We start from the raw sequence: 23728 nt of genomic DNA, 5'->3' as shown, positions 1-23728 counted from the left end.
GAGGCGGGAAATCAGAGGCCGGGAATCAGAGGCGGTGAATCAGAGGCGGGGAATCAGAGGCAGGGAATCGGATGTGCGGAATCAGAGATGGGGAATCTGAGGTGGGGAATCAGAGGCGGTGAATCAGACATGGGTAATCAGAGGCGGGGAATCAGAGGCAGGAAATCAGAGACGGGGAATCAGAGGCGGGGAATCAGAGCTGGGGAATTAGATGCAGGGAATCAGAGTTGGGGATTCAGAGGCGGGGAATCAGATATGGGGAAACAGTGGCGGGGAATCAGAGGCGGGGAAACAGAGGCGGGGAATCAGATATGGGGAATCAGAGGTGGGGAATCAGAGGTTGGGAATCACAGGCAGGGAATCAGAGGCTGCGAATCAGATGCAGGGAATCAGATGCGGGGAATCAGAGGCGGGGAATCAGAGCTGGGGAATCAGAGGTGGGGAATCAGAGTTGGGGAATCAGAGGCGGGGACTTAGATATGGGGAAACAGAGGCGGGGAATAAGACGCGGGGAATCAGATATGGGGAATCAGAGGTGGGGAATCAGAGGCAGGGAATCAGATGTGCGGAATCAGAGATGGGGAATCAGAGGCAGGGAATCAGAATCAGAAGCAGGGAATAAGACGCGGGGAATCAGAGGCGGGGAATCAGAGCTGGGGAATCAGAGGCAGTGATTCAGAGGCGGGGAATCAGAGGCAGGGAATCGGATGTGCCGAATCAGAGATGGGGAATCAGAGGTGGGGAATCAGAGGCGGTGAATCAGACATGGGTAATCAGAGGTGGGGAATCAGAATCAGGAAATCAGACACGGGGAATCAGAGGCAGGGAATCAGATGTGCGGAATCAGAGATGGGGAATCAGAGGCAGGGAATCAGAATCAGAAGCAGGGAATAAGACGCGGGGAATCAGAGGCGGGGAATCAGAGCTGGGGAATCAGAGGCAGTGATTCAGAGGCGGGGAATCAGAGGCAGGGAATCGGATGTGCCGAATCAGAGATGGGGAATCAGAGGTGGGGAATCAGAGGCGGTGAATCAGACATGGGTAATCAGAGGTGGGGAATCAGAGGCAGGAAATCAGACACGGGGAATCAGAGGCGGGGAATCAGAGCTGGGAAATTAGAGGCAGGGAATCAGAGTTGGGGATTCAGAGGCGGGGAATCAGATATGGGGAAACAGAGGCGGGGAATCAGAGGCGGGCAAATAGAGGCGGGGATCAGATATGGGGAAACAGAGGAGGGGAATCAGAGGCGGGGAAACAGAGGCGGGGAATCAGATATGGGGAATCAGAGGTGGGGAATCAGAGGTTGGGAATCAGAGGCAGGGAATCAGAGGCTGGGAATCAGATGCATGGAATCAGATGCGGGGAATCAGAGGCGGGGAATCAGAGCTGGGGAATCAGAGGTGGGGAATCAAAGTTGGGGAATCAGAGTCGGGGACTTAGATATGGGGAAACAGAGGCGGGGAATCAGAGGTGGGGAACAGAAGGCGGGGAATCAGATATGGGGAATCAGAGATGGGGAATCAGAGGCAGGGAATTAGATGTGCGGAATCAGAGATGGGGAATCAGAGGTGGGGAATCAGAATCAGAAGCAGGGAATCAGAGGCAGGGAATCAGAGTTGGGGATTCAGAGGCGGGGAATCAGAGGCGGGGAAACAGGCGGGGAATCAGATATGGGGAATCAGAGGTTGGGAATCAGATGTTGGGAATCAGAGGCAGGGAATCAGAGGCGGGTAATCAGAGGCGGGGAATCAGAGGCAGGGAATCAGATGTGCGGAATAGAAGATGGGGAATCAGAGGCAGGGAATCAGAGGCGGGGAATCAGAGGCGGGGAATCAGAGGCCGGGAATCAGATATGGGGAAACAGAGGCGGGGAATCAGAGGCGGGGAAACAGAGGCGGGGAATCAGATATGGGAAATCAGAGGTGGGGAATCAGAGGTTGGGAATCAGAGGCAGGGAATCAGAGGCTTGGAATCAGATGCAGGGAATCAGATGCGGGGAATCAGAGGCGGGGAATCAGAGCTGGAGAATCAGAGGTGGGGAATCAGAGTTGGGGAATCAGAGGCGGGGACTTAGATATTGGGAAACAGAGGCGGGGAATCAGAGGCGGGGAAACAGAGGCGGGGAATCAGATATGGGGAATCAGTGGTGGGGAATCAGAGGCAGGGAATCAGATGTGCGCAATCAGAGATGGGGAATCAGAGGCAGGGAATCAGAATCAGAAGCAGGGAATCAGAGTCCGGGGATCAGAGGCCGGAATCAGATGCCGGGAATAAGAGGCCGGGAATCAGAGGTGGGGAATCAGAGTCCGGGAATCAGAGATGGGGATTCAGAGGCGGGGAATGAGATATGGGGAATCAGAGGCGGGGAATCAGAGGCGGGGAAACAGAGGCGGGGTATTAGATATGGGGAATCAGAGGTGGTGAATCAAAGGCGGTGAATCAGAGATGGGGAATCAGAGGCCGGGAATCAGAGGCAGGGAATCAAACACGGGGAATCAGAGGCGGGGAATCAGAGCTGTGGAATCAGAGGCGGGGAATAATAGCTGGCGAATCAGAGGCGGGGAATCAGAGGTGGGGAATCAGAGGCGGGGAATCAGATATTGTTAATCAGAGCTGGGGAATCAGAGGCAGGGAATCAGAATCAGAAGCAGGGAATAAGACGCGGGGAATCAGAGGCGGGGAATCAGAGCTGGGGAATCAGAGGCAGTGATTCAGAGGCGGGGAATCAGAGGCAGGGAATCGGATGTGCCGAATCAGAGATGTGGAATCAGAGGTGGGGAATCAGAGGCGGTGAATCAGACATGGGTAATCAGAGGTGGGGAATCAGAGGCAGGAAATCAGACACGGGGAATCAGAGGCAGGGAATCAGATGTGCGGAATCAGAGATGGGGAATCAGAGGCAGGGAATCAGAATCAGAAGCAGGGAATAAGACGCGGGGAATCAGAGGCGGGGAATCAGAGCTGGGGAATCAGAGGCAGTGATTCAGAGGCGGGGAATCAGAGGCAGGGAATCGGATGTGCCGAATCAGAGATGGGGAATCAGAGGTGGGGAATCAGAGGCGGTGAATCAGACATGGGTAATCAGAGGTGGGGAATCAGAGGCAGGAAATCAGACACGGGGAATCAGAGGCGGGGAATCAGAGCTGGGAAATTAGAGGCAGGGAATCAGAGTTGGGGATTCAGAGGCGGGGAATCAGATATGGGGAAACAGAGGCGGGGAATCAGAGGCGGGCAAATAGAGGCGGGGATCAGATATGGGGAAACAGAGGAGGGGAATCAGAGGCGGGGAAACAGAGGCGGGGAATCAGAGGCGGGAAAACAGAGGCGGGGAATTAGATATGGGGAATCAGAGGTGGGGAATCAGAGGTGGTGAATCAGAGATGGGGAATCACAGGCGGGGAATCAGAGGCAGGGAATAGAACGCGGGGAATCAGAGGCAGGGAATCAGAGTTGGGGCATCAGAGGTTGGGAATTAGATATGGGGAAACAGAGGCGGGGAATCAGAGGTGGGGAATCAGGGCGGGGTATCAGTGGCAGGGAATCAGAGGCGGGAAATCAGAGGCCGGGAATCAGAGGCGGTGAATCAGAGGCGGGGAATCAGAGGCAGGGAATCGGATGTGCGGAATCAGAGATGGGGAATCTGAGGTGGGGAATCAGAGGCGGTGAATCAGACATGGGTAATCAGAGGCGGGGAATCAGAGGCAGGAAATCAGAGACGGGGAATCAGAGGCGGGGAATCAGAGCTGGGGAATTAGATGCAGGGAATCAGAGTTGGGGATTCAGAGGCGGGGAATCAGATATGGGGAAACAGTGGCGGGGAATCAGAGGCGGGGAAACAGAGGCGGGGAATCAGATATGGGGAATCAGAGGTGGGGAATCAGAGGTTGGGAATCGGATGTGCCGAATCAGAGATGGGGAATCAGAGGTGGGGAATCAGAGGCGGTGAATCAGACATGGGTAATCAGAGGTGGGGAATCAGAGGCAGGAAATCAGACACGGGGAATCAGAGGCAGGGAATCAGATGTGCGGAATCAGAGATGGGGAATCAGAGGCAGGGAATCAGAATCAGAAGCAGGGAATAAGACGCGGGGAATCAGAGGCGGGGAATCAGAGCTGGGGAATCAGAGGCAGTGATTCAGAGGCGGGGAATCAGAGGCAGGGAATCGGATGTGCCGAATCAGAGATGGGGAATCAGAGGTGGGGAATCAGAGGCGGTGAATCAGACATGGGTAATCAGAGGTGGGGAATCAGAGGCAGGAAATCAGACACGGGGAATCAGAGGCGGGGAATCAGAGCTGGGAAATTAGAGGCAGGGAATCAGAGTTGGGGATTCAGAGGCGGGGAATCAGATATGGGGAAACAGAGGCGGGGAATCAGAGGCGGGCAAATAGAGGCGGGGATCAGATATGGGGAAACAGAGGAGGGGAATCAGAGGCGGGGAAACAGAGGCGGGGAATCAGAGGCGGGAAAACAGAGGCGGGGAATTAGATATGGGGAATCAGAGGTGGGGAATCAGAGGTGGTGAATCAGAGATGGGGAATCACAGGCGGGGAATCAGAGGCAGGGAATAGAACGCGGGGAATCAGAGGCAGGGAATCAGAGTTGGGGCATCAGAGGTTGGGAATTAGATATGGGGAAACAGAGGCGGGGAATCAGAGGTGGGGAATCAGGGCGGGGTATCAGTGGCAGGGAATCAGAGGCGGGAAATCAGAGGCCGGGAATCAGAGGCGGTGAATCAGAGGCGGGGAATCAGAGGCAGGGAATCGGATGTGCGGAATCAGAGATGGGGAATCTGAGGTGGGGAATCAGAGGCGGTGAATCAGACATGGGTAATCAGAGGCGGGGAATCAGATGCAGGAAATCAGAGACGGGGAATCAGAGGCGGGGAATCAGAGCTGGGGAATTAGATGCAGGGAATCAGAGTTGGGGATTCAGAGGCGGGGAATCAGATATGGGGAAACAGTGGCGGGGAATCAGAGGCGGGGAAACAGAGGCGGGGAATCAGATATGGGGAATCAGAGGTGGGGAATCAGAGGTTGGGAATCACAGGCAGGGAATCAGAGGCTGCGAATCAGATGCAGGGAATCAGATGCGGGGAATCAGAGGCGGGGAATCAGAGCTGGGGAATCAGAGGTGGGGAATCAGAGTTGGGGAATCAGAGGCGGGGACTTAGATATGGGGAAACAGAGGCGGGGAATAAGAGGCGGGGAATCAGATATGGGGAATCAGAGGTGGGGAATCAGAGGCAGGGAATCAGATGTGCGGAATCAGAGATGGGGAATCAGAGGCAGGGAATCAGAATCAGAAGCAGGGAATAAGACGCGGGGAATCAGAGGCGGGGAATCAGAGCTGGGGAATCAGAGGCAGTGATTCAGAGGCGGGGAATCAGAGGCAGGGAATCGGATGTGCCGAATCAGAGATGGGGAATCAGAGGTGGGGAATCAGAGGCGGTGAATCAGACATGGGTAATCAGAGGTGGGGAATCAGAGGCAGGAAATCAGACACGGGGAATCAGAGGCAGGGAATCAGATGTGCGGAATCAGAGATGGGGAATCAGAGGCAGGGAATCAGAATCAGAAGCAGGGAATAAGACGCGGGGAATCAGAGGCGGGGAATCAGAGCTGGGGAATCAGAGGCAGTGATTCAGAGGCGGGGAATCAGAGGCAGGGAATCGGATGTGCCGAATCAGAGATGGGGAATCAGAGGTGGGGAATCAGAGGCGGTGAATCAGACATGGGTAATCAGAGGTGGGGAATCAGAGGCAGGAAATCAGACACGGGGAATCAGAGGCGGGGAATCAGAGCTGGGAAATTAGAGGCAGGGAATCAGAGTTGGGGATTCAGAGGCGGGGAATCAGATATGGGGAAACAGAGGCGGGGAATCAGAGGCGGGCAAATAGAGGCGGGGATCAGATATGGGGAAACAGAGGAGGGGAATCAGAGGCGGGGAAACAGAGGCGGGGAATCAGATATAGGGAATCAGAGGTGGGGAATCAGAGGTTGGGAATCAGAGGCAGGGAATCAGAGGCTGGGAATCAGATGCATGGAATCAGATGCGGGGAATCAGAAGTGGGGAATCAGAGCTGGGGAATCAGAGGTGGGGAATCAAAGTTGGGGAATCAGAGTCGGGGACTTAGATATGGGGAAACAGAGGCGGGGAATCAGAGGTGGGGAACAGAAGGCGGGGAATCAGATATGGGGAATCAGAGATGGGGAATCAGAGGCAGGGAATTAGATGTGCGGAATCAGAGATGGGGAATCAGAGGTAGGGAATCAGAATCAGAAGCAGGGAATCAGAGGCAGGGAATCAGAGTTGGGGATTCAGAGGCGGGGAATCAGATATGGGGAAACAGAGGTGGGGAATCAGAGGCGGGAAAACAGAGGCGGGGAATTAGATATGGGGAATCAGAGGTGGGGAATCAGAGGTGATGAATCAGAGGTGTGGAATCAGAGGTTGGGAATCAGAGGCAGGGAATCAGAGGCGGGGAAACAGAGGCGGGGAATCAGATATGGGGAATCAGAGGTGGCGAATCAAAGGCGGTGAAACAGAGATGGGGAATCAGGGCAGGGAATCAGAGGCAGGGAATCAAACACGGGGAATCAGAGCTGGGGAATCAGAGGCGGGGAATTAGAGTTGGGGAATCAGAGGAGGGGAATCAGAGGCGGGGAAACAGGCGGGGAATCAGATATGGGGAATCAGAGGTTGGGAATCAGATGTTGGGAATCAGAGGCAGGGAATCAGAGGCGGGTAATCAGAGGCGGGGAATCAGAGGCAGGGAATCAGATGTGCGGAATAGAAGATGGGGAATCAGAGGCAGGGAATCAGAGGCGGGGAATCAGAGGCGGGGAATCAGAGGCCGGGAATCAGATATGGGGAAACAGAGGCGGGGAATCAGAGGCGGGGAAACAGAGGCGGGGAATCAGATATGGGAAATCAGAGGTGGGGAATCAGAGGTTGGGAATCAGAGGCAGGGAATCAGGGGCTTGGAATCAGATGCAGGGAATCAGATGCGGGGAATCAGAGGCGGGGAATCAGAGCTGGAGAATCAGAGGTGGGGAATCAGAGTTGGGGAATCAGAGGCGGGGACTTAGATATTGGGAAACAGAGGCGGGGAATCAGAGGCGGGGAAACAGAGGCGGGGAATCAGATATGGGGAATCAGTGGTGGGGAATCAGAGGCAGGGAATCAGATGTGCGCAATCAGAGATGGGGAATCAGAGGCAGGGAATCAGAATCAGAAGCAGGGAATCAGAGGCCGGGGATCAGAGGCCGGAATCAGATGCCGGGAATAAGAGGCCGGGAATCAGAGGTGGGGAATCAGAGTCCGGGAATCAGAGATGGGGATTCAGAGGCGGGGAATGAGATATGGGGAATCAGAGGCGGGGAATCAGAGGCGGGGAAACAGAGGCGGGGTATCAGATATGGGGAATCAGAGGTGGTGAATCAAAGGCGGTGAATCAGAGATGGGGAATCAGAGGCCGGGAATCAGAGGCAGGGAATCAAACACGGGGAATCAGAGGCGGGGAATCAGAGCTGTGGAATCAGAGGCGGGGAATCATAGCTGGCGAATCAGAGGCGGGGAATCAGAGGTGGGGAATCAGAGGCGGGGAATCAGATATTGTTAATCAGAGCTGGGGAATCAGAGGCGGGGAAACAGAGGCGGGGAATCAGATATGGGGAATCAGAGGTGGGGAATCAGAGGTTGTGAATCAGACGCGGGGAATCAGAGGCGGGGATTCAGAGCTGGGGAATCAGAGGCGGGGAATCAGAGTTGGGGAATCAGAGGCGGGGAATCAGATATGGGGAATCAGAGGCGGGGAATCAGATATGGGGAATCAGAGGCGGGGAATCAGAGGCGGGGAAACAGAGGCGGGGAATCAGATATGGGGAATCAGAGGTGGGGAATCAGGGGCGGGGTATCAGTGGCAGGGAATCAGAGGCGGGAAATCAGAGGCCGGGAATCAGAGGCGGTGAATCAGAGGCGGGGAATCAGAGGCAGGGAATCGGATGTGCGGAATCAGAGATGGGGAATCAGAGGTGGGGAATCAGAGGCGGTGAATCAGACATGGGTAATCAGAGGCGGGTAATCAGAGGCAGGAAATCAGACACGGGGAATCAGAGGCGGGGAATCAGAGCTGGGGAATTAGATGCAGGGAATCAGAGTTGGGGATTCAGAGGCGGGGAATCAGATATGGGGAAACAGTGGCGGGGAATCAGAGGCGGGGAAACAGAGGCGGGGAATCAGATATGGGGAATCAGAGGTGGGGAATCAGAGCTGGGGAATCAGAGGCGCGGAATCAGAGGTGGGGAACAGAAGGCGGGGAATCAGATATGGGGAATCAGAGATGGGGAATCAGAGGCAGGGAATTAGATGTGCGGAATCAGAGATGGGGAATCAGAGATGGGGAATCAGAATCAGAAGCAGGGAATCAGAGGCAGGGAATCAGAGTTGGGGATTCAGAGGTGGGGAATCAGAGGTGGTGAATCAAAGATGGGGAATCACAGGCGGGGAATCAGAGGCAGGGAATAGAACGCGGCGAATCAGAGGCAGGGAATCAGAGTTGGGGCATCAGAGGTTGGGAATCAGAGGTTGGGAATCAGAGGCAGGGAATCAGAGGCTTGGAATCAGATGCAGGGAATCAGATGCGGGGAATCAGAGGCGGGGAATCAGAGCTGGGGAATCAGAGGCGGGGAATCAGAGTTGGGGAATCAGAGGCGGGGAATCAGATATGGGGAATCAGAGGCGGGGAATCAGAGGCGGGGAAACAGAGGCCGGGAATCAGATATGGGGAATCAGAGGTGGGGAATCAGGGGCGGGGTATCAGTGGCAGGGAATCAGAGGCTTGGAATCAGATGCAGGGAATCAGATGCGGGGAATCAGAGGCGGGGAATCAGAGCTGGGGAATCAGAGGCGGGGAATCAGAGTTGGGGAATCAGAGGCGGGGAATCAGATATGGGGAATCAGAGGCGGGGAATCAGAGGCGGGGAAACAGAGGCCGGGAATCAGATATGGGGAATCAGAGGTGGGGAATCAGGGGCGGGGTATCAGTGGCAGGGAATCAGAGGCTGGAAATCAGAGGCCGGGAATCAGAGGCGGTGAATCAGGGGCGGGGAATCAGAGGCAGGGAATCGGATGTGCGGAATCAGAGATGGGGAATCAGAGGTGGGGAATCAGAATCAGAAGCAGGGAATCAGAGGCCGGGAATTAGAGGCCGGAATCAGATGCCAGGAATAAGAGGCCGGGAATCAGAGGTTGGGAATCAGAGTCCGGGAATCAGAGATGGGGAATCAGAGGCGGGGAATGAGATATGGGGAATCAGAGGCGGGGAATCAGAGGCGGGGAAACAGAGGCGAGGAATCAAATATGGGGATTCAGAGGTGGCGAATCAAAGGCGGTGAATCAGAGGCGGGGAATCAGAGCTGGGGTATCAGAGGCGGGGAATCAGAGTTGGGGAATCAGAGGCGGGGAATCAGAGCTGGGGAATCAGAGTCGGGGAATCAGAGGCAGGGAATCAGATGTGCGGAATCAGAGATAGGGAATCAGAGGTGGGGAATCAGAGCTTCAGAATCAGAGGTGGGGAATCAGAGTTGGGGAATCAGAGGCGGGGACTTAGATATTGGGAAACAGAGGCGGGGAATCAGAGGCGGGAAAACAGAGGCGGGGAATCAGATATGGGGAATCAGAGGTGGGGAATCAGAGGCAGGGAATCAGATGTGCGCAATCAGAGATGGGGAATCAGAGGCAGGGAATCAGAATCAGAAGCAGGGAATCAGAGGCCGGGGATCAGAGGCCGGAATCAGATGCCGGGAATAAGAGGCCGGGAATCAGAGGTGGGGAATCAGAGTCCGGGAATCAGAGATGGGGATTCAGAGGCGGGGAATGAGATATGGGGAATCAGAGGCGGGGAATCAGAGGCGGGGAAACAGAGGCGGGGAATCAGATATGGGGAATCAGAGTTGGCGAATCAAAGGCGGTGAATCAGAGATGGGGAATCAGAGGCCGGGAATAAGAGGCAGTGAATCAAACACGGGGAATCAGAGGCGGGGAATCAGAGCTGGGGAATCAGAGGCGGGGAATAATAGCTGGCGAATCAGAGGCCGGGAATCAGAGGTGGGGAATCAGAGGCGGGGAATCAGATATTGTTAATCAGACGTGGGGAATCAGAGGGGGGGAAACAGAGGCGGGGAATCAGATATGGGGAATCAGAGGTGGGGAATCAGATGTTGTGAATCAGAGATGGAGAATCAGAGGCGGGGAATCAGAGGCCGGTAATCAGACACGGGGAATCAGAGGCGGGGATTCAGAGCTGGGGAATCAGAGGCGGGGAATCAGAGTTGGGGAATCAGAGGCGGGGAATCAGATATGCGGAATCAGAGGTGGGGAATCAGAGGCGGGGAAACAGAGGCGGGGAATCAGATATGGGGAATCAGAGGTGGGGAATCAGGGGCGGGGTATCAGTGGCAGGGAATCAGAGGCGGGAAATCAGAGGCCGGGAATCAGAGGCGGTGAATCAGAGGCGGGGAATCAGAGGCAGGGAATCGGATGTGCGGAATCAGAGATGGGGAATCAGAGGTGGGGAATCAGAGGCGGTGAATCAGACATGGGTAATCAGAGGCGGGGAATCAGAGGCAGGAAATCAGACACCGGGAATCAGAGGCGGGGAATCAGAGCTGGGGAATTAGATGCAGGGAATCAGAGTTGGGGATTCAGAGGCGGGGAATCAGATATGGGGAAACAGTGGCGGGGAATCAGAGGCGGGGAAACAGAGGCGGGGAATCAGATATGGGGAATCAGATGTGGGGAATCAGAGGTTGGGAATCACAGGCAGGGAATCAGAGGCTGGGAATCAGATGCAGGGAATCAGATGCGGGGAATCAGAGGCGGGGAATCAGAGCTGGGGAATCAGAGGTGGGGAATCAGAGTTGGGGAATCAGAGGCGGGGACTTAGATATGGGGAAACAGAGGCGGGGAATCAGAGGCGGGGAAACAGAGGCGGGGAATCAGATATGGGGAATCAGAGGTGGGGAATCAGAGGCAGGGAATCAGATATGCGGAATCAGAGATGGGGAATCAGAGGCAGGGAATCAGAATCAGAAGCAGGGAATAAGACGTGGGGAATCAGAGGCGGGGAATCAGAGCTGGGGAATCAGAGGCAGTGAATCAGAGGCGGGGAATCTGAGGCAGGGAATCGGATGTGCCGAATCAGAGATTGGGAATCAGAGGTGGGGAATCAGAGGCGGTGAATCAGACATGGGTAATCAGAGGCGGGGAATCAGAGGCAGGAAATCAGACACGGGGAATCAGAGGCGGGGAATCAGAGCTGGGAAATTAGAGGCAGGGAATCATAGTTGGGGATTCAGAGGCGGGGAATCAGATATGGGGAAACAGAGGCGGGGAATCAGAGGCGGGCAAATAGAGGCGGGGATCAGATATGGGGAAACAGAGGAGGGGAATCAGAGGCGGGGAAACAGAGGCGGGGAATCAGATATGGGGAATCAGAGGTGGGGAATCAGAGGTTGGGAATCAGAGGCAGGGAATCAGAGGCTGGGAATCAGATGCATGGAATCAGATGCGGGGAATCAGAGGCGGGGAATCAGAGCTGGGGAATCAGAGGTGGGGAATCAAAGTTGGGGAATCAGAGTCGGGGACTTAGATATGGGGAAACAGAGGCGGGGAATCAGAGGTGGGGAACAGAAGGCGGGGAATCAGATATGGGGAATCAGAGATGGGGAATCAGAGGCAGGGAATTAGATGTGCGGAATCAGAGATGGGGAATCAGAGGTGGGGAATCAGAATCAGAAGCAGGGAATCAGAGGCAGGAAATCAGAGTTGGGGATTCAGAGGCGGGGAATCAGATATGGGGAAACAGAGGTGGGGAATCAGAGGCGGGAAAACAGAGGCGGGGAATTAGATATGGGGATTCAGAGGTGGGGAATCAGAGGTGGTGAATCAGAGATGGGGAATCACAGGCGGGGAATCAGAGGCAGGGAATAGAACGCGGGGAATCAGAGGCAGGGAATCAGAGTTGGGGCATCAGAGGTTGGGAATTAGATATGGGGAAACAGAGGCGGGGAATCAGAGGCGGGGAAACAGAGGCGGGGAATCAGATATGGGGAATCAGAGGTGGGGAATCAGAGGTTGGGAATCAGAGGCAGGGAATCAGAGGATTGGAATCAGATGCAGGGAATCAGATGCGGGGAATCAGAGGCGGGGAATCAGAGCTGGGGAATCAGAGGGGGGGAATCAGAGTTGGGGAATCAGAGGCGGGGAATCAGATATGGGGAATCAGAGGCGGGGAATCAGAGGCGGGGAAACAGAGGGGGGGAATCAGATATGGGGAATCAGAGGTGGGGAATCAGGGGCGGGGTATCAGTGGCAGGGAATCAGAGGCGGGAAATCAGAGGCCGGGAATCAGAGGCGGTGAATCAGGGGCGGGGAATCAGAGGCAGGCAATCGGATGTGCGGAATCAGAGATGGGGAATCAGAGGTGGGTAATCAGAATCAGAAGCAGGGAATCAGAGGCCGGGAATTAGAGGCCGGAATCAGATGCCGGGAATAAGAGGCCGGGAATCAGAGGTTGGGAATCAGAGTCCGGGAATCAGAGATGGGGAATCAGAGGCGGGGAATGAGATATGGGGAATCAGAGGCAGGGAATCAGAGGCGGGGAAACAGAGGCGAGGAATCAGATATGGGGATTCAGAGGTGGCGAATCAAAGGCGGTGAATCAGAGGCGGGGAATCAGAGCTGGGGAATCAGAGGCGGGGAATCAGAGTTAGGGAATCAGAGGCGGGGAATCAGAGCTGGGGAATCAGAGTCGGGGAATCAGAGGCAGGGAATCACATGTGCAGAATCAGAGATGGGGAATCAGAGGTGGGGAATCAGAGGCGGTGAATCAGAGATGGGGAATCAGAGGCGGTGAATCAGAGGCAGGAAATCAGACACGGGGATTCAGAGGCTGGGAATCAGACGGGGGGAATCAAAGGCGGGGAATCAGAGCTGGGGAATCAGAGGCAGGGAATCAGAGTTGGGGATTCAGAGGCGGGGAATCAGATATGGGGAAACAGAGGCGGGGAATCAGAGGCGGGAAAACAGAGGCGGGGAATTAGATATGGGGAATCAGATGTGGGGAATCAGAGGTGGTGAATCAGAGATGGGGAATCACAGGCGGGGAATCAGAGGCAGGGAATAGAACGCGGGGAATCAGAGGCAGGGAATCAGAGTTGGGGCATCAGAGGTTGGGAATTAGATATGGGGAAACAGAGGCGGGGAATCAGAGGTGGGGAAACAGAGGCGGGGAATCAGATATGGGGAATCAGAGGTGGGGAATCAGAGGCAGGGAATCAGATGTGCGGAATCAGAGATGGGGAATCAGAGGCAGGGAATCAGAATCATAAGCGGGGCATCAGAGGCCGGGAATCAGAGGCCGGGAATCAGATGCTGGGAATAAGAGGCCGGGAATCAGAGGTGGGGAATCAGAGTCCGGGAATCAGAGATGGGGATTCAGAGGCGGGGAATCAGATATGGGGATTGGAGGTGGGGAATCAGAGGCGGTGAAACAGAGATGGGGAATCAGGGCAGGGAATCAGAGGCAGGGAATCAAACACGGGGAATCAGAGCTGGGGAATCAGAGGCGGGTAATTAGAGTTGGGGAATCAGAGGAGGGGAATCAGAGGCCGGGAAACAGAGGCGGGGAATCAGATATGGGGAATCAGAGGTGGGGAATCAGATGTTGGGAATCAGAGGCAGGGAACCAGAGGGGGGGAAACAGAGGCGGGGAATAAGATATGGGGAATCAGAGGTGGGGAATCAGAGGTTGGGAACCAGAGGCAGGGAATCAGAGGCTTGGAATCAGATGCAGGGAATCAGATGCGGGGAATCAGAGGCGGGGAATCAGAGCTGGGGAATCAGAGGCGGGGAATCAGAGTTGGGGAATCAGAGGCGGGGAATCAGATATGGGGAATCAGAGGCGGGGAATCAGAGGCGGGTAAACAGAGGCGGGGAATCAGATATGGGGAATCAGAGGTGGGGAATCAGGGGCGGGGTATCAGTGGCAGGGAATCAGATGCGGGAAATCAGAGGCCGGGAATCAGAGGCGGTGAATCAGGGGCGGGGAATCAGAGGCAGGGAATCGGATGTGCGGAATCAGAAATGGGGAATCAGAGGTGGGGAATCAGAATCAGAAGCAGGGAATCTGAGGCCGGGAATTAGAGGCCAGAATCAGGTGCCGGGAATAAGAGGCCGGGAATCAGAGGTTGGGAATCAGAGTCCGGGAATCAGAGATGGGGAATCAGAGGCGGGGAATGAGATATGGGGAATCAGAGGAAGGGAATCAGAGGCGGGGAAACAGAGGCGAGGAATCAGATATGGGGATTCAGAGGTGGCGAATCATATGCGGTGAATCAGAGGCGGGGAATCAGAGCTGGGGAATAAGAGGCGGGGAATCAGAGTTGGGGAATCAGAGGCGGGGAATCAGAGCTGGGGAATCAGAGTCGGGGAATCAGAGGCAGGGAATCAGATGTGCGGAATCAGAGATGGGGAATCAGAGGTGGGGAATCAGAGGCGGTGAATCAGAGATGGGGAATCAGAGGCGGTGAATCAGAGGCAGGAAATCAGACACGGGGATTCAGAGGCTGGGAATCAGACGGGGGGAATCAAAGGCGGGGAATCAGAGCTGGGGAATCAGAGGCAGGGAATCAGAGTTGGGGATTCAGAGGCGGGGAATCAGATATGGGGAAACAGAGGCGGGGAATCAGAGGCGGGAAAACAGAGGCGGGGAATTAGATATGGGGAATCAGAGGTGGGGAATCAGAGGTGGTGAATCAGAGATGGGGAATCACAGGCGGGGAATCAGAGGCAGGGAATAGAACGCGGGGAATCAGAGGCAGGGAATCAGAGTTGGGGCATCAGAGGATCGGAATTAGATATGGGGAAACAGAGGCGGGGAATCAGAGGTGGGGAATCAGGGGCGGGGTATCAGTGGCAGGGAATCAGAGGCGGGAAATCAGAGGCCGGGAATCAGAGGCGGTGAATCAGAGGCGGGGAATCAGAGGTAGGGAATCGGATGTGCGGAATCAGAGATGGGGAATCAGAGGTGGGGAATCAGAGGCGGTGAATCAGACATGGGTAATCAGAGGCGGGGAATCAGAGACAGGAAATCAGACACGGGGAATCAGAGGCGGGGAATCAGAGCTGGGGAATTAGATGCAGGGAATCAGAGTTGGGGATTCAGAGGCGGGGAATCAGATATGGGGAAACAGTGGCGGGGAATCAGAGGCGGGGAAACAGAGGCGGGGAATCAGATATGGGGAATCAGAGGTGGGGAATCAGAGGTTGGGAATCACAGGCAGGGAATCAGAGGCTGGGAATCAGATGCAGGGAATCAGATGCGGGGAATCAGAGGCGGGGAATCAGAGCTGGGGAATCAGAGGTGGGGAATCAGAGTTGGGGAATCAGAGGCGGTGACTTAGATATGGGGAAACAGAGGCGGGGAATCAGAGGCGGGGAATCAGATATGGGGAATCAGAGGTGGGGAATCAGAGGCAGGGAATCAGATGTGCGGAATCAGAGATGGGGAATCAGAGGCAGGGAATCAGAATCAGAAGCAGGGAATAAGACGCGGGGAATCAGAGGCGGGGAATCAGAGCTGGGGAATCAGAGGCAGTGATTCAGAGGCGGGGAATCAGAGGCAGGGAATCGGATGTGCCAAATCAGAGATGGGGAATCAGAGGTGGGGAATCAGAGGCGGTGAATTAGACATGGGTAATCAGAGGTGGGGAATCAGAGGCAGGAAATCAGACACGGGGAATCAGAGGCGGGGAATCAGAGCTGGGAAATTAGAGGCAGGGAATCAGAGTTGGGGATTCAGAGGCGGGGAATCAGATATGGGGAAACAGAGGCGGGGAATCAGAGGCGGGCAAATAGAGGCGGGGATCAGATATGGGGAAACAGAGGAGGGGAATCAGAGGCGGGGAAACAGAGGCGGGGAATCAGATATGGGGAATCAGAGGTGGGGAATCAGAGGTTGGGAATCAGAGGCAGGGAATCAGAGGCTGGGAATCAGATGCATGGAATCAGATGCGGGGAATCAGAGGCGGGGAATCAGAGCTGGGGAATCAGAGGTGGGGAATCAAAGTTGGGGAATCAGAGTCGGGGACTTAGATATGGGGAAACAGAGGCGGGGAATCAGAGGTGGGGAACAGAAGGCGGGGAATCAGATATGGGGAATCAGAGATGGGGAATCAGAGGCAGGGAATTAGATGTGCGGAATCAGAGATGGGGAATCAGAGGTGGGGAATCAGAATCAGAAGCAGGGAATCAGAGGCAGGAAATCAGAGTTGGGGATTCAGAGGCGGGGAATCAGATATGGGGAAACAGAGGTGGGGAATCAGAGGCGGGAAAACAGAGGCGGGGTATTAGATATGGGGAATCAGAGGTGGGGAATCAGAGGTGGTGAATCAGAGATGGGGAATCACAGGCGGGGTATCAGAGGCGGGGAATAGAACGCGGGGAATCAGAGGCAGGGAATCAGAGTTGGGGCATCAGAGGTTGGGAATTAGATATGGGGAAACAGAGGCGGGGAATCAGAGGCGGGGAAACAGAGGCGGGGAATCAGATATGGGGAATCAGAGGTGGGGAATCAGAGGATTGGAATCAGATGCAGGGAATCAGATGCGGGGAATCAGAGGCGGGGAATCAGAGCTGGGGAATCAGAGGCGGGGAATCAGAGTTGGGGAATCAGAGGCGGGGAATCAGATATGGGGAATCAGAGGCGGGGAATCAGAGGCGGGGAAACAGAGGGGGGGAATCAGATATGGGGAATCAGAGGTGGGGAATCAGGGGCCGGGAATCAGAGGCGGTGAATCAGGGGCGGGGAATCAGAGGCAGGCAATCGGATGTGCGGAATCAGAGATGGGGAATCAGAGGTGGGGAATCAGAATCAGAAGCAGGGAATCAGAGGCCGGGAATTAGAGGCCGGAATCAGATGCCGGGAATAAGAGGCCGGGAATCAGAGGTTGGGAATCAGAGTCCGGGAATCAGAGATGGGGAATCAGAGGCGGGGAATGAGATATGGGGAATCAGAGGCAGGGAATCAGAGGCGGGGAAACAGAGGCGAGGAATCAGATATGGGGATTCAGAGGTGGCGAATCAAAGGCGGTGAATCAGAGGCGGGGAATCAGAGCTGGGGAATCAGAGGCGGGGAATCAGAGTTAGGGAATCAGAGGCGGGGAATCAGAGCTGGGGAATCAGAGTCGGGGAATCAGAGGCAGGGAATCACATGTGCAGAATCAGAGATGGGGAATCAGAGGTGGGGAATCAGAGGCGGTGAATCAGAGATGGGGAATCAGAGGCGGTGAATCAGAGGCAGGAAATCAGACACGGGGATTCAGAGGCTGGGAATCAGACGGGGGGAATCAAAGGCGGGGAATCAGAGCTGGGGAATCAGAGGCAGGGAATCAGAGTTGGGGATTCAGAGGCGGGGAATCAGATATGGGGAAACAGAGGCGGGGAATCAGAGGCGGGAAAACAGAGGTGGGGAATTAGATATGGGGAATCAGATGTGGGGAATCAGAGGTGGTGAATCAGAGATGGGGAATCACAGGCGGGGAATCAGAGGCAGGGAATAGAACGCGGGGAATCAGAGGCAGGGAATCAGAGTTGGGGCATCAGAGGTTGGGAATTAGATATGGGGAAACAGAGGCGGGGAATCAGAGGTGGGGAAACAGAGGCGGGGAATCAGATATGAGGAATCAGAGGTGGGGAATCAGAGGCAGGGAATCAGATGTGCGGAATCAGAGATGGGGAATCAGAGGCAGGGAATCAGAATCAGAAGCGGGGCATCAGAGGCCGGGAATCAGAGGCCGGGAATCAGATGCTGGGAATAAGAGGCCGGGAATCAGAGGTGGGGAATCAGAGTCCGGGAATCAGAGATGGGGATTCAGAGGCGGGGAATCAGATATGGGGAATGGAGGTGGGGAATCAGAGGCGGTGAAACAGAGATGGGGAATCAGGGCAGGGAATCTGAGGCAGGGAATCAAACACGGGGAATCAGAGCTGGGGAATCAGAGGCGGGTAATTAGAGTTGGGGAATCAGAGGAGGGGAATCAGAGGCCGGGAAACAGAGGCGGGGAATCAGATATGGGGAATCAGAGGTGGGGAATCAGATGTTGGGAATCAGAGGCAGGGAACCAGCGGCGGGGAAACAGAGGCGGGGAATAAGATATGGGGAATCAGAGGTGGGGAATCAGAGGTTGGGAATCAGAGGCAGGGAATCAGAGGCTTGGAATCAGATGCAGGGAATCAGATGCGGGGAATCAGAGGCGGGGAATCAGAGCTGGGGAATCAGAGGCGGGGAATCAGAGTTGGGGAATCAGAGGCGGGGAATCAGATATGGGGAATCAGAGGCGGGGAATCAGAGGCGGGTAAACAGAGGCGGGAAATCAGATATGGGGAATCAGAGGTGGGGAATCAGGGGCGGGGTATCAGTGGCAGGGAATCAGATGCGGGAAATCAGAGGCCGGGAATCAGAGGCGGTGAATCAGGGGCGGGGAATCAGAGGCAGGGAATCGGATGTGCGGAATCAGAAATGGGGAATCAGAGGTGGGGAATCAGAATCAGAAGCAGGGAATCAGAGGCCGGGAATTAGAGGCCGGAATCAGGTGCCGGGAATAAGAGGCCGGGAATCAGAGGTTGGGAATCAGAGTCCGGGAATCAGAGATGGGGAATCAGAGGCGGGGAATGAGATATGGGGAATCAGAGGAAGGGAATCAGAGGCGGGGAAACAGAGGCGAGGAATCAGATATGGGGATTCAGAGGTGGCGAATCATATGCGGTGAATCAGAGGCGGGGAATCAGAGCTGGGGAATAAGAGGCGGGGAATCAGAGTTGGGGAATCAGAGGCGGGGAATCAGAGCTGGGGAATCAGAGTCGGGGAATCAGAGGCAGGGAATCAGATGTGCGGAATCAGAGATGGGGAATCAGAGGTGGGGAATCAGAGGCGGTGAATCAGAGATGGGGAATCAGAGGCGGTGAATCAGAGGCAGGAAATCAGACACGGGGATTCAGATGCTGGGAATCAGACGGGGGGAATCAAAGGCGGGGAATCAGAGCTGGGGAATCAGAGGCAGGGAATCAGAGTTGGGGATTCAGAGGCTGGGAATCAGATATGGGGAAACAGAGGCGGGGAATCAGAGGCGGGAAAACAGAGGCGGGGAATTAGATATGGGGAATCAGAGGTGGGGAATCAGAGGTGGTGAATCAGAGATGGGGAATCACAGGCGGGGAATCAGAGGCAGGGAATAGAACGCGGGGAATCAGAGGCAGGGAATCAGAGTTGGGGCATCAGAGGATCGGAATTAGATATGGGGAAACAGAGGCGGGGAATCAGAGGTGGGGAATCAGGGGCGGGGTATCAGTGGCAGGGAATCAGAGGCGGGAAATCAGAGGCCGGGAATCAGAGGCGGTGAATCAGAGGCGGGGAATCAGAGGCAGGGAATCGGATGTGCGGAATCAGAGATGGGGAATCAGAGGTGGGGAATCAGAGGCGGTGAATCAGACATGGGTAATCAGAGGCGGGGAATCAGAGGCAGGAAATCAGACACGGGGAATCAGAGGCGGGGAATCAGAGCTGGGGAATTAGATGCAGGGAATCAGAGTTGGGGATTCAGAGGCGGGGAATCAGATATGGGGAAACAGTGGCGGGGAATCAGAGGCGGGGAAACAGAGGCGGGGAATCAGATGTGGGGAATCAGAGGTGGGGAATCAGAGGTTGGGAATCACAGGCAGGGAATCAGAGGCTGGGAATCAGATGCAGGGAATCAGATGCGGGGAATCAGAGGCGGGGAATCAGAGCTGGGGAATCAGAGGTGGGGAATCAGAGTTGGGGAATCAGAGGCGGGGACTTAGATATGGGGAAACAGAGGCGGGGAATCAGAGGCGGGGAATCAGATATGGGGAATCAGAGGTGGGGAATCAGAGGCAGGGAATCAGATGTGCGGAATCAGAGATGGGGAATCAGAGGCAGGGAATCAGAATCAGAAGCAGGGAATAAGACGCGGGGAATCAGAGGCGGGGAATCAGAGCTGGGGAATCAGAGGCAGTGATTCAGAGGCGGGGAATCAGAGGCAGGGAATCGGATGTGCCAAATCAGAGATGGGGAATCAGAGGTGGGGAATCAGAGGCGGTGAATTAGACATGGGTAATCAGAGGTGGGGAATCAGAGGCAGGAAATCAGACACGGGGAATCAGAGGCGGGGAATCAGAGCTGGGAAATTAGAGGCAGGGAATCAGAGTTGGGGATTCAGAGGCGGGGAATCAGATATGGGGAAACAGAGGCGGGGAATCAGAGGCGGGCAAATAGAGGCGGGGATCAGATATGGGGAAACAGAGGAGGGGAATCAGAGGCTGGGAAACAGAGGCGGGGAATCAGATATGGGGAATCAGAGGTGGGGAATCAGAGGTTGGGAATCAGAGGCAGGGAATCAGAGGCTGGGAATCAGATGCATGGAATCAGATGCGGGGAATCAGAGGCGGGGAATCAGAGCTGGGGAATCAGAGGTGGGGAATCAAAGTTGGGGAATCAGAGTCGGGGACTTAGATATGGGGAAACAGAGGCGGGGAATCAGAGGTGGGGAACAGAAGGCGGGGAATCAGATATGGGGAATCAGAGATGGGGAATCAGAGGCAGGGAATTAGATGTGCGGAATCAGAGATGGGGAATCAGAGGTGGGGAATCAGAATCAGAAGCAGGGAATCAGAGGCAGGGAATCGGAGTTGGGGATTCAGAGGCGGGGAATCAGATATGGGGAAACAGAGGTGGGGAATCAGAGGCGGGAAAACAGAGGCGGGGAATTAGATATGGGGAATCAGAGGTGGGGAATCAGAGGTGGTGAATCAGAGATGGGGAATCACAGGCGGGGAATCAGAGGCAGGGAATAGAACGCGGGGAATCAGAGGCAGGGAATCAGAGTTGGGGCATCAGAGGTTGGGAGTTAGATATGGGGAAACAGAGGCGGGGAATCAGAGGCAGGGAAACAGAGGCGGGGAATCAGATATGGGGAATCAGAGGTGGGGAATCAGAGGTTGGGAATCAGAGGCAGGGAATCAGAGGCTTGGAATCAGATGCAGGGAATCAGATGCGGGGAATCAGAGGCGGGGAATCAGAGCTGGGGAATCAGAGGCGGGGAATCAGAGTTGGGGAATCAGAGGCGGGGAATCAGATATGGGGAATCAGAGGCGGGGAATCAGAGGCGGGGAAACAGAGGGGGGGAATCAGATATGGGGAATCAGAGGTGGGGAATCAGGGGCGGGGTATCAGTGGCAGGGAATCAGAGGCGGGAAATCAGAGGCCGGGAATCAGAGGCGATGAATCAGGGGCGGGGAATCAGAGGCAGGGAATCGGATGTGCGGAATCAGAGATGGGGAATCAGAGGCGGGGACTTAGATATGGGGAAACAGAGGCGGGGAATCAGAGGCGGGGAATCAGATATGGGGAATCAGAGCTGGGGAATCAGAGGCGGGGTATTAGAGTTGGGGAATCAGAGGCGGGGAATCAGATATTGGGAAACAGAGGTAGGGAATCAGAGGCGGGGAAACGGAGGCAGGGAATCAGATATGGTGAATCAGAGGCGGGGAATCAGAGGTGGGGAATCATAGGCAGGGAATCGGATGTGCGGAATCAGAGATGGGGAATCAGAGGCCGGGAATCAGAGGTGGTGAATCAGAGATGGGGAATCAGAGGCGGGGAATCAGAGGCAGGGTATCAGACGCGGGGAATCAGAGGTGGGCAATCAGAGGCGGGGAATCAGACATGGGGAATCAGAGGCGGGGAATCAGAGGCGGGGAAACAGAGGCGGGGAATCAGATATGGGGAATCAGAGGTGGGGCATCAGAGGTTGTGAATCACAGATGGGGAATCAGAGGCGGGGAATCAGAGGCAGGGAATCAGATGCGGGGAATCAGAGGCGGGGATTCAGAGCTGGGGAATCAGAAGCGGGGAATCAGAGTTGGGGAATCAGAGCTGGGGAATCAGAGGCGGGGAATCAGAGTTGGGGAAACAGAGGCGGGGAATCAGAGGCGGGAAAACAGAGGCGGGGAATTAGATATGGGGAATCAGAGGTGGGGAATCAGAGGTGGTGAATCAGAGATGGGGAATCACAGGCGGGGAATCAGAGGCAGCGAATAGAACGCGGGGAATCAGAGGCAGGGAATCAGAGTTGGGGCATCAGAGGATCGGAATTAGATATGGGGAAACAGAGGCGGGGAATCAGAGGTGGGGAATCAGGGGCGGGGTATCAGTGGCAGGGAATCAGAGGCGGGAAATCAGAGGCCGGGAATCAGAGGCGGTGAATCAGAGGCGGGGAATCAGAGGCAGGGAATCGGATGTGCGGAATCAGAGATGGGGAATCAGAGGTGGGGAATCAGAGGCGGTGAATCAGACATGGGTAATCAGAGGCGGGGAATCAGAGGCAGGAAATCAGACACGGGGAATCAGAGGCGGGGAATCAGAGCTGGGGAATTAGATGCAGGGAATCAGAGTTGGGGATTCAGAGGCGGGGAATCAGATATGGGGAAACAGTGGCGGGGAATCAGAGGCGGGGAAACAGAGGCGGGGAATCAGATATGGGGAATCAGAGGTGGGGAATCAGAGGTTGGGAATCACAGGCAGGGAATCAGAGGCTGGGAATCAGATGCAGGGAATCAGATGCGGGGAATCAGAGGCGGGGAATCAGAGCTGGGGAATCAGAGGTGGGGAATCAGAGTTGGGGAATCAGAGGCGGGGACTTAGATATGGGGAAACAGAGGCGGGGAATCAGAGGCGGGGAATCAGATATGGGGAATCAGAGGTGGGGAATCAGAGGCAGGGAATCAGATGTGCGGAATCAGAGATGGGGAATCAGAGGCAGGGAATCAGAATCAGAAGCAGGGAATAAGACGCGGGGAATCAGAGGCGGGGAATCAGAGCTGGGGAATCAGAGGCAGTGATTCAGAGGCGGGGAATCAGAGGCAGGGAATCGGATGTGCCAAATCAGAGATGGGGAATCAGAGGTGGGGAATCAGAGGCGGTGAATTAGACATGGGTAATCAGAGGTGGGGAATCAGAGGCAGGAAATCAGACACGGGGAATCAGAGGCGGGGAATCAGAGCTGGGAAATTAGAGGCAGGGAATCAGAGTTGGGGATTCAGAGGCGGGGAATCAGATATGGGGAAACAGAGGCGGGGAATCAGAGGCGGGCAAATAGAGGCGGGGATCAGATATGGGGAAACAGAGGAGGGGAATCAGAGGCGGGGAAACAGAGGCGGGGAATCAGATATGGGGAATCAGAGGTGGGGAATCAGAGGTTGGGAATCAGAGGCAGGGAATCAGAGGCTGGGAATCAGATGCATGGAATCAGATGCGGGGAATCAGAGGCGGGGAATCAGAGCTGGGGAATCAGAGGTGGGGAATCAAAGTTGGGGAATCAGAGTCGGGGACTTAGATATGGGGAAACAGAGGCGGGGAATCAGAGGTGGGGAACAGAAGGCGGGGAATCAGATATGGGGAATCAGAGATGGGGAATCAGAGGCAGGGAATTAGATGTGCGGAATCAGAGATGGGGAATCAGAGGTGGGGAATCAGAATCAGAAGCAGGGAATCAGAGGCAGGGAATCAGAGTTGGGGATTCAGAGGCGGGGAATCAGATATGGGGAAACAGAGGTGGGGAATCAGAGGCGAGAAAACAGAGGCGGGGAA

This window comes from Narcine bancroftii, unplaced genomic scaffold, assembly GCF_036971445.1.
Source record: "Narcine bancroftii isolate sNarBan1 unplaced genomic scaffold, sNarBan1.hap1 Scaffold_159, whole genome shotgun sequence".
In the NCBI taxonomy this organism is placed as follows: domain Eukaryota; kingdom Metazoa; phylum Chordata; class Chondrichthyes; order Torpediniformes; family Narcinidae; genus Narcine; species Narcine bancroftii.
This window is presented reverse-complemented; position numbering follows the sequence as displayed.